General features: G+C 40.3%; 1 long non-coding RNA gene across 1 annotated transcript; it reads right to left on the reverse strand.

The window, feature by feature from the left end:
- Window positions 1-1,407: 1,407 nt before the first annotated feature.
- LOC111821560 (uncharacterized) lies at window positions 1,408-6,258 on the reverse strand. The gene is made up of 3 exons (XR_002824937.1): window positions 6,221-6,258; window positions 2,678-2,736; window positions 1,408-1,941 (listed from the first exon to the last, which is right to left on the reverse strand). It is a non-coding gene; the product is annotated as an uncharacterized LOC111821560 (long non-coding RNA).
- Window positions 6,259-13,361: the final 7,103 nt, after the last annotated feature.

Raw genomic sequence — 13,361 nt, forward strand, 5'->3', positions numbered from 1 at the left:
TGAGTAACAGAACTTCAAGAGGAGCCTCTCAATATCTCATGAGGAGGGGGTATGAGTAGTAGTTTGCTAACTCTCCTTCCATATCCCTTACCCCAAGGGTTTATTACACAGTCTCCTAAGGGTTACATCTCCTTGGTTGACAAACACTGAAATTACACTAATAAATAAGGAATAATAAAGTAATGCCCACTATCATCACTCTTATTGTACATTTTTCAAGAAGTTCTAGCTGATGCAATAAGAAAAGAAAAAAAAAAGGATGAATATTAGCAAAGAATAGCCATAAAGTTTCTTGGAAAACTCAAGTGAATCAACTAAAAAGTAATTAATACAAAAGTTCAGTAGAAGGTCAGTTATAAAATAAATATTAAAAAAAGATTCTTCATGTACTAGAAAAAAAATTATAATGAAAAACAATCCCATTCATAAGAGAAAGAAATACTTAAAAAGACTAATTTTAACAAGAATAATTTTAACACCTTAAAGGAATATACCTATGAAATTTCACTGAGAGGCATAAAAGAAGCCTTGAATAAATGGAAATGGAACAATATATTCCTAGATGAGAAGATTTAATAGGGAATGGTGCCAGCTGTTGCCAAATTTATCTCAAATTTAAATAGTTCAACTCAAAATACTAAAGAGAAGCTTTTTTTTTCTTTCTGCAATTTGACCAAATCACAATTCATCTGGAAGAACATATGTAGATGAATACTAAGAACATTTTGAAAAAACAACAATACTGAACTTTCTTTTCCAGGCATTAATAATTATAATAATGTCATAATAATTTAAAATGTTTGGTTCATATGCAATAATAAACAGACAAATCAAACAGAATCCCGGAAACATACCTAAATATATAGAATAACTTAGTATATGATAAAGATAGCTTTGCCAATCACTGGGTAATAAATGAATTTTTAAATAAATAAGATGGGGTTAAATGTTGAGACAATTGCCAATTATTTTTTAGAAAAATGGCAGGGCTCCATTTTATATTTATTTATTTTTTCTGACATCATTCGTTGTCCTAAATGGCTGACAAGGCATGGAGCTGATGATTTACTTTGGTGAGGACTGAGCCTCTGGTGATAGCAGCAGACGGGAGACACAGTGAAAGCCAGACTTACCCTTTCTGGAGACCCCAACATTTTTACCCCAGCTTCATGTGTGACAATGCTGAATGGACTTGGTACCCTGACTGATATTGCCTTTATCAGTGGTTTCCAAATGCCGGTGTTGATTATGAGGGAATTTCTACTCCTCTGTAGCAAAGTGAGAAAAGTAGGGAAAGTAGAGTTTTCTTCATAATGCTAAATTTATTCAACATAAAGACTCATCTTTATTCTGGGGTTTTGTTAATTCTAGATTTTGGCGTTACAAAATGTTCTACCGTGAAACAATGGATGTGGTGTTTGAAAGTTATTCTTCATTATTAAATATTAATGTACTTACTTGGAAAAATAAAAAGTTGAAAACTTAGTGTCAATTCTTCCAACTTATTTATTTGATTTTTATTTTAATGGCACACATACACACACAATCCCCAAGTCTATGTAACATTGGTCTATGCTGAGCTTCTTGATATAGGATCAGAGAATCAAAAACTCTCAGAATTTTCTGGATCTTAGTGACCACATACAACCTCTCATCTTTTCTTCAACAGCTCATACAAGGAATCTCTCACCCCCGACAGAATCGTCGCAGCTAAAGGGGCTCATTACATCTTACAAAGCATCTTGTTCCTTTTCTGGAAATTTCCACCTGGGATAGTTTCATCTGGGACAGCAAAGAACATAACTTCTTCCTTTTCTAAAAGATGGCCCTTCAGATATTTAAAGACAGCAGTCATATCCTTCAAAAGACTTGTCTTCTCCAAGCTGTGTAGAATCCTCCCTCCATTTTCCTCAACCAACTACCATCTGCCAGTGGTAGTCCCTGTGGATACAAACACCAATAACCTTGGGTTATTTGACAATCACATCACATAGCGTTCTTATATTGAACTCGTAGCTAATTAAGACAACTTAAGGTTCCCCGCCACGACCCCGAATAACTGCTATTTAGCTAGGGTATTCTCTGTCTCTATCTACGAACAGTTGACTTTTTGAACATATTGAGAAATTTGTTTTTATTCCTGTCAGGTTGGTACCTGCATATATTTCATTCAGTTATTCTACTATCCTCCCAACTTTTTGTCATCTTCAGATTTTGACGAGCATGCTGTCTACATCTATATAAGACGCTGGGGAGAAAAAATAGATCAGGGCCAAGGACAGAGCCCTATTGCTATTGATGACCATAAACAAGTATTGATACAAAGAATAATCACTGGGCCAATATCATTCAACTAGGGGTTTTATCTAGATTGAAATAGTCCTATTTATGACATTATATACAGATGTTCTACCAGTTATTTGACAAACTCACTTTTTCCTAATTACAAAGGACTGAACATCTGTCAAATAGCTGACTGAAAATTAGATTTACCTGGTCTACTGACAACTCAATGGAAAAAATACCATGAGATTCTTCTGGTAAATTTTTTATCTTGTGGGACCTGGCCGTCATTCCTTATTCCCTAAGCTTTCAAAAACCACTGGTTTAGTAATTGGTTATTGTTTTGCTAGTGATTGAAGCAACTAGCTTGCAGTATCCAGATCTACCTCCTTACCTTTTTGAAAACCAGCACAACACCATTCGTTCATCGATGTCAGGCATGTGTTCTTTGTGCTAGCAATACAAAAGTTATCTTTACTTATCTTGGTTTTAAGCACTTTCCTTTATTTATTTATTTTTTAATGATTTCCCCAAAACTATGGGCAGGAAGTAATCCCATCCACACATTCTCCCAAACCTGAAAAATTGTTACTTTTCTCTCATTAGCAGTTCTGATTCTTCTGGTTCCATAGTTTTATTTTTCTTCCTTGACCTTTTCTTCCACCCTTTCATCCTTTCTCCTTTATCTCTCATTTCCTTCTCCTTTGGTGGAACTGGAAAGTGGTCTCTGAGGATTGCTCACTTGTCAGAAGTAGGGAATATGGTGCTGGGATTGAATATCGAAAGTCCTAGCCTCCATTCAGTATTTATTTATTCATCATTTGGTCAGTACAGAAGAAAAGAGATAGCAGGAAAGGAATGAGAATTGTTTTACACATGGACAGGGCCAAAGCTGTTAAAGCCAGAATAATATCTCCCCATTAATTCTTAGCACAGTCAGCCATCTCCCCTCGCTACAACTTAAGCTCTTTAAATATCACTTAACAGGATAAACACTTTCCTCCCTGCAATAGCATGTGGTAAAGAATAATAGTAATTTACAATACTTGAATCCAAGCAATTAACTCTCCAGCATTTCATGAAAATGCAATTATTCTCTAAGTAGGAACTCCCAGGCCACTGGTGGATGAGGAGGGCTTTGCATACTTGCACATGCTTCTGCCTTAGTTAGGATGAAGGACTTTTTCTGTTTGTTCCGCGAACTCAGCCTAGCACACTGAACAGGTTAGGTTAGGGCTGACTCTGGTTTTAGATTTGGGTGCTTTGTGATCGCAACTGCACATTCACAGTAGAGAATCTGGGATGGATGGCTCGTCATGCCTGGATTTCACCAACACCTACAACTTTCTGAAAAGGAGAAACATGCTGCTTTTCTAGAAGCCTTTTCTTGTTTTGTTTTTTTTTCTTTTATTTCGATTCCTCAACCTTTGCACTGGAACAAAGTCCACATTCTTGTGTGTGCGCACATCCACGTGCATGCAGGCGTGTACACACACACACATGCACACATACACACGCACACACCCCAGAGCTGTTGGACCTGAAGAATACCATTAATAATGCAACCAAGTCTGGGTGCTTTTTAAAAGTCTATTTCTTGCTTATAAATAAATGGTAATTTGTTTAAAAGCATCATTACACACAGTGTTCAGCCAGATCCCATGCATTCGATTATTTTAAATAAATGGACCATAAATGGAACAAGTTCTTTCTAATTTACAAATGATAGGAAACATTTTTCAAGGGGAAAAAAAAAGGAAAAAGTGTAAAATTTGTTCTTAACTACATGTCATTAATGTGGAACCGTTCAATGACCTGTAAAGATTAAAGAATTAGTGAATTGGTGGAATTATCAGAATGAAAAATCTGTATAATTTTGGTTTCAATTTAAAAATCTACTGAACAGTCTAGCGACTTTAGTCTCGGATATTACTTTTTAATATCAGTTCCTACAAATGCAGTGGCATCGGGGTTACAAATGAACTGAATGGAAAGCAACAAATAGTATGTTTGAATTTACGGCACAACAGAGGAGTTGAGCAGCAGGGAGGGACGCCTTGGAGGGGGGAGTGGGTTTTTTTTTTTTTTCCCCAATAAAACAACTGAAGACATTTAATTAAGTGACCACTTTGCTAAGTGGAGCAAAAATTAATATACATAGATGCGTTTATGTCCAGGCAATGGTGGATAATTAAGGAATCAGCTTCAAATAGAGAACCAGAGAGAGAGCTATTTAACTAATATCACCAGAACATTCTCTCCTTTCTAAAATTTTTCCAGTGATCCTAAAGAGGAGGAGAAGGGACAGCAGGAAGGTAGTGGGGAAGACTTGGATATGACTCGTTGGGTGTGACTCATTGGATATGACTCAAAGGATGTGGGCATCCAAGAAGATGAAATTCTGCTGATAAGGCAAGGTCTTACATGCTGCCTTCCCCACAGCCCCTTCCCTGACCTGCCCACACCAACCTTTCTCCTCATCCTGCTTCATGCCTATCAGCAAGGGATGTTTCTCTTCTGAACTACTCCTGCTGTCATTTCTGCTTTGAACCTATATAAATGTGATTTGTTTTAACCTTTCCTACTGGGTCATAATATTTTAGGAGATACATTATTTCTGAGGTCTCTTTATGCTCCTATCATACCAAGTTTGAGGTAGAAGCACAATGAGTGTTTTTTAATCCAGGGTTCTAGACACACCCAAAGGAGTCCTGGGTGGTGCAAACGATTAAGCACTTGACTACAAGCTGATAGGTTGGTGGTTTGAACCCACCCAGAGGTGCCTCGGAAGACAGGCCTGGCGATCCGCCTCTGAAAGTTCACAGCCTTGAAAACTCCATAGGACAGTTCTACTCCGCACACATCGGGTCGCCATGAGTCGGAATCAACTCCACTGCAACTAACTATAGCAGACACACCCAAGGACTCGTGAAGGCAATTTGTGCTGGGGTCCTAGTGGCCTGTCTACCAGGAAAAGAAGGTCTGGGTAAGGGATTCCTGAGGGAATGGTCTCTGAACAGTTTACATGTGCCCCGGGAGGTTGGGCTAGTCTGTAGCCAGGCTTGCTGTAGGAGTCAGGACCAAGGGATTCTTTTCAGTTTCATTAAGTCTGGTAGCTTGGGGCCACTGAACTGGATATGTATCTGAATAATGAGGTGCTGTAAGGAACCCTAGTGGTTCAGTGGTTAAGTGCTCAGCTGCTAACTGGAAGACTGCTAACCAGCCACTCCAGAGGAGAAAGATGTGGCAGTCTGTTTCTGTAAACATTTACAGCCTTGGAAACCCATGAGCAGTTCTATTCTGTCCTACAGGGTCACTATGAGTAAGAACTGACTTGATAGCAATGAGTTTCAGCTTTTGGTAACTATGGATAGATTTATCTATGTCTGCCCTCCTATCAGCTGGAATAGGCCAAGATTGTGATCCCTGTCTCTGGGAGGATGGCTAAGTGGCTTTCCCTAACTATGGGCTTGGGTGACAGCTTGGGTAGTACTCCAGTATGGGGGACCAGAAACATTGTAACCCCAACTTTCTATGCCTTCTCCTGTCATCAGGCACACTAAGAAATAGATGATGGATGGGCAGGTTGCTGGGGCCCTGTTCACACTATGCATTCTGTGTGGGAAAGATTCTCATCTTGTGGAGGGAAGGGAAGAATGCAAGGCTGTCTGCTTTGACAGTGACTCTTGGAGACTCTTCTCATACATAGTGGCCATAGGACTATACTGAACAGATAAGGGAATTCCAGAACTCATACATTCCAACTGATACTTGTATTAGTTTCTAGGGCTGCCGTAACAAATTACCCTAAACGCGGTAGCTTAAGACAAACAACATAAATGTATTCTCTCACGGTTCTGGAGACCAGAAGACTGAAATCAAGATGTTGGCAAGGCCACGATCCTTCTGAAGGTTCTAGGGGAGACTCTTTACTCACCTTTTTCAGCTTCTGGAGGCTCCAGATGTTCCTTGGCTTGTGGCTGCATAACTCCAATCTCTGTCTCTGGCTTCACATGGCCATCTTCTCTCTATTTGTATCTTCTCTTCTTTCTCTTGTAAAGATTATAAGGACACTTGTCATTGGGTTTAGGATCCACACAGATAATCCAGGATGATGTCATCCTGAGAGTCTTAACATCTGCAAAAACCCTTTTTCCAAAGATGTAGACATATCTTTGGGAGGGCCACGATTCAACCCACTGTAACACTCAAAGTTCAACTAACAATTACTAAGCACCTATCCTTTGCCAGACACCAGGCACTGGGGTAGACACACAGACAAATCAGACAAGATTTCTTCCCTCAAGAGGTGACTAATTTTAAAAAAATTCAGTTTTGCCCAGGCAGTTATAAAATAGGATCAGTAAATGCTAAGTCAGCAAGCCCTGGAGTTTTGGTTGAACATGCCCCCCCACACTCACCACCATTCTAGCATCCTTCAAACAAGCTTTTCTCCCTTTAAAAGTGAGCTTTGCAGCTAGTACAAAGCTGCCACTGACATTAGCATTCCATTTTCAAAATTTGAGCCAGTCACCTTTCACTGCTCACTTTTGGCTGATTCTTTAGCCCTGCCTTTTATGGCTCTGGGCTTTGCTTCTAATTGTTCTCCTAACTTCATTGACTATGCCCTGACCATAGTAACAGACCATAAATAACTGTTGGACGCCTTGCCCAGCTTCCCCTTTTCACTTCCTCCGAGTATTTTCTGTTGCCCTTAGATCCCCTCCTCTACCCTCCCACTCCACTCAACTTTGTGCTCTGGGAGTATCAGAATATTATGAATGGTGCCCTTGCTTCTGGAAGACGGAATGAGGTTGGGAGGAGAATGGAGATAGGGGATTTATTTCCTGATCCCTCTCTTCTGGATTGCTGTGGGTTGACTGCTTTCCACAGCTCCTGTCAGAAGGCCTTCTCCATATAGCTATGCTTTTTAACTTCTGGTAGTCACTCCCACCCCTTTCCCCTTCTGGCCTAGACGTAGTAGTGGCTCCCAGCTGTTATTAGCCCTAGAGTACTGCATCATCTCGTTTCCTTAAACTCTGCCCACAATTTCATAAACAGTATTTTTTTTTTTTTTAACTCTCCTTAAGTTACCAGTTCTAATGTGCTATCTCTTTGCTTCTAGGCCCCTGGATAAAGCAGCGCTCTTTCCAGTATGTGCCCTTTGGTATTTTTTTCTCTAACTTTACATACCATGACTGTGGTTAAGAGGGACATTGCCTGGACTGTCTTATTGAATCCCATGAGAACAGTCAAATGATCCTGCAGTTTAGTTGGTATTGCCCTTTTTGACAGGATGAAAAAAAAAAAGCTAATAGCATATGTAGAGAGAAGTTTCTATACGTATCTGTCTTTAATGGACATAGGCATCCCCTGGGTCTTTGAAGTTGTGAGACTAGAAGAGACAAGAGTTCCTGAGGTCTGGGTCCTAATCAACTGATGCGCTAATCAAAGTAGGGAGAGTGATAATAAGTCACTTTTTGTGCTACTGTACAAAGCACGTTCACTTGCATTGTTTCTTCACACCTACTCAGTGAGTATGTAGTACAGTGGTTCTCAACTGGGATGATATTTCCCCTAAGGGACAGCTAGTAATATGTAAAGACATTTTTGATTGCCACAACCTAGGAGGTGTACTACTTGCATCTAGTGGGTAGAGGCCAGGGATGTTGCTAAACATCCAACAATGTGAAAGACAGCAGCCTTCAACACAGAATTATCTGGCCCAAAATGTCAGTAGAGTTGAGGTTGAGAAACCCTGATCTAGTGTATTATTTCTTCTTAGAAATCAGCAGAAACCTATCGGGGAACCTTCTGGGACTGATCTGTAAGGTTCAGAGACTCAGAGTATCCTGGGTGAAAACCTTTCTAAGAGAGGCCACAAGTAGTATAGCCATTTTGATGTAAAGGCCAAAGCTCAGAGCCCCAGGCCAGAATCAGCTATCCTGTGCCTCCCACACTTCTTGGCCTCTATGCTTGATCTCCCTCAAATTTTCATTTATTTGTTTTTTAAAGGTGAAAGCATTTGTATTTGGGGAGAAAGAGGGATCTGCTTTTGATGCCAGCTACCATGGACACTCTGGACATATTGAATGGGGATGTCTTGTTGAGGATTTCACAACCTTTTCTGATGAGGAGCCTAGAGCAGAAGCTTGTTGCTATTGTGGTGGTGTTTCAGGAAGTGGTTGCATTTGTAGATGTTGTGGATTTAGTTTCCACGATGACGATGATTCTCTGCATCTTAATCACTCCAAAAATAATTTAATTCATACAGAAGTGCTACTTAGGAGCACAAATTGCTTGTTCATTGTCAAAGAAAAAACTAAGCCTAAGACAAAATTAACAAAGATTGTTTATAAACTCGTGGCAGGGGAACTCATCTGTAGTCACTTTCATTTCAGCAGGGATTCAAAGGTGTTATAAAGGAGATTCAGTCTTACAGAGTAAAAAGAGGAAATGCTGAGACAGTCTCTGATTGGCAAATGCTCTACTAAAGGTGGGATTTTTGGAAGCAGAGAAAATATTCTAACTGGTCTTCAGATATCTTGGTAGTCCTTGACTGGCTGCAAGGAGGCAAGCAAACAGTTTGAGGACATTTGAAAAGAGGAAGGATTGTTCGGTGTTAGCAGAGGGCTACCTGTGACTGGCCTTTTCCTGGAGCAAGCTGGGGATAATGGGGTGCTTTTTTTGCAGTCATACTGTTATAATGGTCCTTATGGGGAGGGGTAGATGCCATGGAAGGACGTTTCTCACCATATAGGCAGCTTTGACAGCTTCCTTGAGCATTTTGAAGCCAGAGGTTTCTTCCTTTTGCATATCTAAACTTCTTGCACTTCTAGAAGATGCTGGCCAGCTTCTGGCAGGTACATCTTCCATCCTCTCATCTGCTTGTGAAGAGGGCCTGTTTTCCCAACTGAATATAATTTATGTTCCCTTGATGAGTCAGATACTGCTTTAAGGACTTGAATTGTTGTTGCTGGTTGCTGTCAAGTCAGCTCCAACACATGGAGACCTTACATATAACAGAACAAAAGGTTGCCTGGTCCTGCACTATCTTTATAATCTTTGATATGTTTGAGCCAATTGTTGTGGCTATTGTGTCAAACCACCTCGCTTGGGGGTTTCCCTTCTTTTTGCTGACCTTCTACTTTACCAAATATGATGTCCTTTTCTAGGAATTGGTCTTTCCTGATGACGTATCCAAATTGGTCATCACTATAAATGTTTGTACCATTTTGTAAATGAAGATGGTTTAGGGGGAGGTTAGGTGATTTGGGTAATCTATCAAGAAAGAGAGGTTTATAAGGCAGGTCTGGAGGAACTGAAAAGCTGGAGAGAGCAATTCAGGTGATCACTCAAAATGTTCAAACTACATAGAGAAGCATAGTAGGAAGTAGCATGAGAGAATGAATACTGAAGTCAGAACACTTAGATTCAGATCAGATTTCTGCTACTTACTAGCCTAGTGATCTTGGGCAAGTTTCTTAATATCCCTGAGCCTCATTTTTCTAATCTTAAAAATGGGGATAATAATACTAATTTTCAATGTTTTTATAAGGAATAGTACAGTGCCTGGTGGCTACAACAATAATTACTGATGAGCGAGAGAAACTTGAGTAGCCAAGAGCCTGAAGTAACTACGAGTCCAAAGATCCCATGAAGTGGAAGTGATGACATGAGGAAGCAGGAGGTTAGGATCAAAAAGTGGAATTTGATAGTTTAAGGGCTTTTTGGAGATGGCAGCAGTTATAGGTTATGAGAGTCCTAATGGTGGCCATATGAGTAGTAAACACAATGAAGTGGGCATAAATCTCATTGAAACATAAAAGGTAACTAAGGCAAAGAGGCTACGAGTCTATATCTTTGACTGAGAAATCTACAAGGATATTGTGGGGTGAAGAATTACTTTACCCAAAGAATTTGGTCTTTGTTCTCAGGTCCTGAAATGTAACCTCTAAACTCCTGGCATTTCCTGAGTGACTGGAGTATCTTTGTTATTCATGACAAACTCCAGAGTTCACCTCCAGGGACGGATTACCCAATAAGCAAGGTACCCGTGGGCTTACTTGTGCTTATTTGCTAATCTGTAGTGCACAATTTCACATGAGTTTCATCACATCAAAGATGAAATTGTACACTTGCTTAATGTAAGCCCGTGCATACTTTGCTTACTGGTTATTCTGCCCTTGTTCACCTCATAGTTTATGCTAATAAGGTGACTTAGGGTTTGGGACTCAGAGACCTACCATGTGATATCAGCCCTACCTTCAGGGAAGGGAAGGGAACTGGAGATTTAGTTCAATCACATGGGCAATGAATCAATCAATCATTCCTACATAATGAAACCCTGATAAAAACTCTGGACACTGAAGCTCAGGTGAGCTTCCTGACTGGTGATAGACATCAATACAAAGGAGAGTAACGTGTCTTTGGGAGCATGAAGGCTCTGCATTGGAGTCCTTCCTAGACTTTACCCTATGCATCTCTTCTTTTGTATTCTTTATCATAAAACTGTAGTTGTAAGTTTAGCACTTTCCGGAGTTATGTTAATTATTATGGAACCCAAGGAGACAGTGGGAACCCATGAATTTATAGCTAGCAGGTCAGAAATGAGAGCATCCTGGGGACCCAAAATACAAGCTTCATATAAAGCTTTCAGCTGGTGTATGAAGTCTTGAGCAGATTTGGCTGTCTGGAGGACTGTGCCCCTTAAAGAGTGAGATCTTACCTAACTCTGGGTGGTTTGGGTCAGAAGAATTAAAGAAAAGCTGCATTTGCAGTTACTTTCAGAAAAATCATTTAGAGTTGGTGTCAGAAGACACATGTCATAGACCCTGAAGCCATTTAGATGATCCAGGAGCCAAAGCGATTGATGATTGATGGTGGTGACAAGGAAGAATAGAAATGTTGTCTGATGACACGAGCTTCAGAGCAGCAAAGGTTTTGCATGGAGATTAAGGAGTAATAGTTTAGAAGTAACTATTAGGAGATGGAGAAATCCTGGAACTATCTCATGCCGGCATGGGTATGTGGAGTGGAAGAAAGACAGAGCTTAAATCCAAAGGATTCTAGAAGTGATCTCAGGGGAAAGTCAAGTTTCAGTTAATATTAATCCTGGCTACTACTTTGTTACCTACTGTGTGCTACGAAGTTTACAGATATTGATTCTAACCCTCACTACAATCGCATGAAGTCAGTACTTACATTCTTATTTTATACAAATGAGGAGACTGAGGATCAGAAGGGTTAAAGGCCTTGTTCTAAGTCACACAGATTGTGTTAAAGACCTAGGATTGGAACATGGGTTCATCCAACTGCCAAGCCTGCACTCTTTCCACTAAAGCAGCATGTCCCCCTCCTAAGGCAAGGAGGAGAGAAATTCGAGGAGAGTGTGAAGATGTGGGATTTTTGTTAACCAGGGAGTACAAGTTCCAGATACACAAAAGAAAGTGCTGGGGAGGAGGAGGGGAGAGACAGTAGAAGATCTAGAAAGAAAGAAGCAGCAACGACATGTTGAGTCAACCATGGCAAAAGAATCAATAATTAAAGGAGCCAGGCAGGAGAAATGTGGGCAAGGACTAAAAGGATGCAGTGCATGTATGGAATTAATTTGCCTCAGCACCCAAAACTGCAAAAGTTGTTTTGACTTTACAGAAATTCTTCCCATTTAGTAGTGAGGATGGTGCTTTTGGGGAACTTCATCAGTGGATCCTCGGAATCTGCTTGTCCCTGGGGAGACAATTGTTAGTAATTATGTCCAGGAGGTCAAGGAAAGGGAGGGATCAGGTGCTAGGGATGAGTTGGCATGGAGGACAGTTGCAGTGGAGGAGATGTCCACAGCTGTGTGGCTTCTTCCAAGTACACAAGGGCTTCCCACATCCTTTGAAATCAGTCTGTGGTCTGCCTATAATAATTGATGTGCCACGGTCCCCTAATCAGGGACCAGAGTCCAATGACAATTGTTTCTTTTACTTTTTAATGGATTCGAACTCCATACCCGAGCTGAGAAAATCAAAGCACATCTGGAAGATATTTATTAGCGGCCAAATTATAAAAACACATAGCAAAACTTTAGTTTGCATTACAAGTGTTAATATATGCAGAGCCCCGTGAATAGCTCATCTTTCTGCCTCTCTTGTATCTTAAATTTTTCATTACAAATTTCCAAGGCTTCAAAGTAGACTCGCACAGACGGCGCATTTTTTCTCCCTTGCATGACAAAGAGCTGTCAAAAAAACGGTTCCTGGGCTGGCTAGTTTCTTCCCTTTTTTTCTCTCATCTAAATGTCAAACAACTTAGCTTAAATAAAGCCCAGCATTCTTCCTCTGGTGCTTCTCAAAAGAAACACACCACCACAGAAGGCATCTACAAAGGCCCTAATTAATGTTTCTCATTGATTTGGTTTTAGTGTGATGTATTTTATGAAAAAAATATGAATCCAGAAGGCACTCTCATTAAAATCATTAGTGGCTCAACACTGGCTGCAAACAGCCTGGTGCATGGTAGGGCTTCAGGACCCAGACTCACACAAACACACAGGCACAGAACTCACGCAAGCACTTGTACATGCGTGTGATATGCTTTACAGATCACACACAGCACACATGGGTCCGCACACATGCAAAATCATGTGCAAGATGTACACAAAATACCTGTGCGCACATGCATACATTCATCACTGATGCACCCATGTATGTACACGTGTCTGACCACTGATCGAGTATATGTGCAAGTGCACCAACTTGCATGCATCTGATAACCTGTGCATGCACAGATACATTACACAGGATATGCTCACATACGGAGTGTGCACATCCATGCATACACACGTACCCATGAGCATGTATGCAGACTATACACAAATGATTATTTATGCATTGGAAGGAGAAGGGAAGAGAATTGTTGCTTATGTTTCTTGGAATTATATTCATGAAAGTAATCAAGAAATACAAATGCCAGTATTTTCCCCCATCACCATGTTGCCTTCCATTAAGATCTATTTTCATTTCTTCTTCAGTTGGTGTGCTAATAGCATAGGCCAAAGTTATCAGAACATATTGTGGACATGTACCTGTTCT

Source organism: Trichechus manatus, unplaced genomic scaffold, assembly GCF_000243295.1.
Source record: "Trichechus manatus latirostris isolate Lorelei unplaced genomic scaffold, TriManLat1.0 scaffold00006, whole genome shotgun sequence".
In the NCBI taxonomy this organism is placed as follows: Eukaryota; Metazoa; Chordata; class Mammalia; order Sirenia; family Trichechidae; genus Trichechus; species Trichechus manatus.